Genomic DNA, 4,191 nt, shown 5'->3' with positions numbered 1-4,191 from the left:
TCTCTCTCTCTCTCTCTCTCTCTCTCTCTCTCTCTCTCTCTCGCTCTCGCTCTCGCTCTCGCTCTCGCTCTCTCTCTCTCCTGTGCGTGCGTGTGTGGTGTGTGTGTGTGTGTGTGTGTGTGTGTGTGTTCCATGCTTATAGAAGTCAGAAGACAACCTCTTCTTTTCTTTTTTTCCAAAGCTGGCCTTGTATTCACAGAGATGTGCCTGCCTCTGCTTTCTGAATGCTGAGATTTAAAGGTGTGGCCCACCACTGCCTGGCTCAGAAGACAGCTTTTTAAAGCAGTTGGCTCTCTTACACTGTGGATCAAGGGTTCCTGTGGATCAAGGGTTGTCACGTTTGGTAGCAAGCACCTTTACACACTGTGCCATACTGCCAGCTCTTACCTCACATGTAATGTCCCCCAGGTCTCCAGCCCCATCAACCCATCTCAGCAGCTCTTCAGACATCTTGCTTATGTTACTACTCCTGCCCCAAGCCAGATGTCCACAGCTGAGATGTCTGAAAGCCTGTCTTGAGTTTCCCACCAGTAGGCTGTGAACCACTGTTCTACTTAGACCTAATAAGAAGAGCTATGAAGCTGGGGAGACTGGGGAGCTGGCTCCGTGGGTAACATGCTGACAACCTGAGAACCTGAATTCAGACCCCCAGAATCCATGTAAAAAGTTCACTCTGGTGTGGAGGATGCTGGACGCTTGTTGTGGTGCTGGGGACCAAATCCAGGACTCCCACATGCTAAGCAAGCACTCTGTCTACACTACATTCCAGGTCACAAACCTCAATGCCAATCCCTATCCTTAAATTCCTCCATACAGCAGGTGATTCAGAAGAGCATCTATCTGGAAGTAGGTGTCAAGATGGATTGAGAAGTTCCCGTGAATGAACACACTCGCAGATCAAAAAAACGATCCTTCCTTCCACAAACACATGAGAGACACAAGGATGAAGAAACTTACCCAACACAATGGATAAAATTATGAAAGTGTTAAAGTGAAGGGCGTGGGGAACAGATCAAAACAGAACAAAAACAGGAACCACAAAGGGGCTGGGCTGGTCCTGAGCCCATTCGCAGCCCTCCTCAGACAGAGTCCCTGACACAAGACCCAGATAGCCCCGTGGCTGCCTCATTACCAGACAAATATAGAGAAAGTGGCAGCTTAGGGGAAAACAGGAGTGATTAAGGAATGGAAGAATCCACGAGTAAAGATGAAGAAATAATTACGCACAGTTCAGCTAGCTCATAAATCAAGGGCGATCACTCCATTTATAAACACAGCAAGGTGAAAAGAATCAGCGAGAACGATGAGCTATTTAATGTGCATTTTAAAGTGAAACAATGGCCGGAATTAAGAGAGTGCTGAAAGTCAGGGACCAGAAATCCACTGTGAAAACCCCACCTCCCGAGGGAAAGGGGAGGGACCCTGAAGAGGTGGGGAGGGGAGTTAAAACAAGGACACCCCCTACCCCACATACAGAATCTTACACGGAGGGCCTGGTGGGCAGAGCGCCCTGCTCTGGTCCCAGTGGGAACTTGAGACTGACTTCTGTTCTCCCCTCAGCTTCCACACCTCACTCCCCGCCTGATCCCCGTCCCCGCCCCTCTCCCCTCTCCCCCTCCCCCTGAAGACAGGATGGCAACTCAAGGAGGGAAACAGTGTCAACAAACATTGCAAAGTGTCATAACATAAACCCGCTGTGTTTGACTTGGGGCTGTGGCAGAGGAGCCCTAATTATCCCAAGAAAACAGCCCCAAGGCAGAAGCTGTGGCCCCTAGATACCTGTCCCAGGGAGACCTGGGAGAGATCTCCTGGCTTCTTTACCCGCAACCGGCTGTAGGAGGATTAGCTGCAGGCTCCACAACCTCTCCACTCCAGGCTGCGGTCAGGGGACAGGCCGGGCCCCTTTCACCACTGGAGTCATTTGTGGTGAAATCATTCCAGTGATGTTTTTTTGTTTGTTTGATTTTCTTTTGTTTGAGATAGGAACTTGCTATGGGGCTCAGGATGTCCTTAAAAGTCTGATCTTGGGCTGGTGAGATGGCTCAGCAGGGAAGAGCACTGACTGCTCTTCCAAAGGTCCCGAGTTCAAATCCCAGCAACCATATGGTGGCTCACAACCATCCATAACAAGATCTGATGCCCTCTTCTGGAGTGTCTGAAGTCAGCTACAGTGAACTTACATATAATAAATAAATCTTTAAAAAAAAAAAAAGTCTGATCTTCCTGCCTAATCTGTGAAGGAACAGTTTTATTGTTGCTGTTGTTAAAAATATTTAAACTCTGGCTGGGTGGTGGTGGTGCACGCTGCCTTTCATCCCAGCGCTTGGGAGGCAGAGGCAGGCAGATTTCTGAGTTCGAGGCCAGCCTGGTCTACAAAGTGAGTTCCAGGACAGCCAGGGCTACACAGAAAAACCCTGTCTCAAAACAATTTTTTTTTTCTTAAACTCACGTCTGCTTATTTGTGTGTGCAGGAATATGTACCACATCACATGTGTGGGTCCAGAGGACAACTTCTGGGGTTGGTTCTCTCCTTCCACCATCGGGCCTGAGGGTATTACAGTTCCCTGGGCTTAAGAGCAAGTGCCTTTCATCAGCTGAGCTACTTGCCACTTTCCAGTTCTTTCCTCTGCCCTTTCCTCTCTTCTTCTCCTTCCTCTTCCTCCTTCCTCGTCTTCTTCCTCCTCTTCCTCCCCCCTCTCCTCTCCCTCTTGGCCTCCTTTCACCTCCTCCAAGAGCTGATTCCTATCCTGACATTCTTCGTGGAGGGAAAAGAGCCAAATGGAACTGGAGCCAAGATTCATATACAAGTTTAGGAAATGTCCAAAACAAACAGCCCCTGACTTAGATGGATCAATATAGGATTTTTCTATTTTAGAATAATGTGTTTGAGGTGGTAGTTGATGCCTGTAACCCAGGAACTTCTGAGGATTGCCACAAGTTCACGGCCAGCCTGGACTACATTGTAAGTTCTAGGACAGCCAGGGCAGAATGACATCTTGTTGTACCCCCTCACACACACACACACACAAATCAAGGGAAAACAATGGAAATTATACAGAATATACTCATATGTTGAATTTGTGCATATGTATGTATCTGTATTTGTATGTGGATGTGGATGTGTGTGCAAATACATGTGTATATCATTGAAGGCCAGAGGTCAACATTGGGTGTCATTCTTGAGGTGCCATCCATCTTGATGTGTGGTGTGTATGCATGTAGAGGGAGTACATATGTGTGCATAGTGTGTGTACATGTAGGGGTGAATGCATATGTGTACATGTGCACACAGAAGCCAAAGGTCAACCTTGGGTATAATTCCTCAGAAGCTGTCTACCTTGTTCCTTGAAACAGAGTCTCTCATTGGCTTGCCATTCACGGATTAGGCTAGGCTGCCTGGGCAGTGAGCCCAGGGCACTGTGCATCTCTGCTTTGCAGAGTTAGGATTACAAATGTGTGCCTTCATGCCTGACTAGTTACAAAGGTTCTGGGGATGAAACTCAGGCTCTCATGTTGGAGCAGCAAGCACTTTATCAACCGAGCCATCTACCCAATCCTATGCTTGTTCCAGGCTAGTGGTGATCTCCAGATTCTCTCTCAGGACATTTGCCAGGGTGGCATGGTCACCCCGGGAACAGGAAGATGGTCAACCAAGACTCTGAGTATGCTGTGATAAGAGGCAGGGCCACTCATTGTATCTTCCAGCTATGATCTTTTCCAAAATGCACTTGTATTGGCTAGTTTTATGTCATCTTGACACAGGCTGGAGTGATGTGAGAGGTGGGAACCCCAATTGAGAAAAAGCCTCCAGAAGATAGGGCTGTAGGCAAGCGTGTAAGGTCTTTCTTTCTTTCTTTCTTTCTTTCTTTCTTTCTTTCTTTCTTTCTTTCTTTCTTTCTTTCTCTCTTTCTTTTTAAGATTTATTTATTTATTATATGTAAGTACACTGTAGCTGCCTTCAGACACTCCATAAGAGGGCATCATATCCATAAGAGGGCATTACAGATGGTTGTGAGCCACCCTATGGTTGCTGGGATTTGAACTCAGGACCTTCGGAAGAGCAGTCAGAGCTTTTAACCGCTGAGCCATCTTTGCAGCCCAGGGTATTTCTTAATTAGAGGTTGGTGGTAGAGGGCCCATTCTATTATATGTGGAACCATCCCTGGCTGGTGGTCCTGAGTTCTGTAAGAA

Source organism: Mus pahari, chromosome 3 (genome assembly GCF_900095145.1).
Source record: "Mus pahari chromosome 3, PAHARI_EIJ_v1.1, whole genome shotgun sequence".
NCBI classification, from domain to species: domain Eukaryota; kingdom Metazoa; phylum Chordata; class Mammalia; order Rodentia; family Muridae; genus Mus; species Mus pahari.
Note: the sequence above shows the minus strand (reverse complement) of the source record.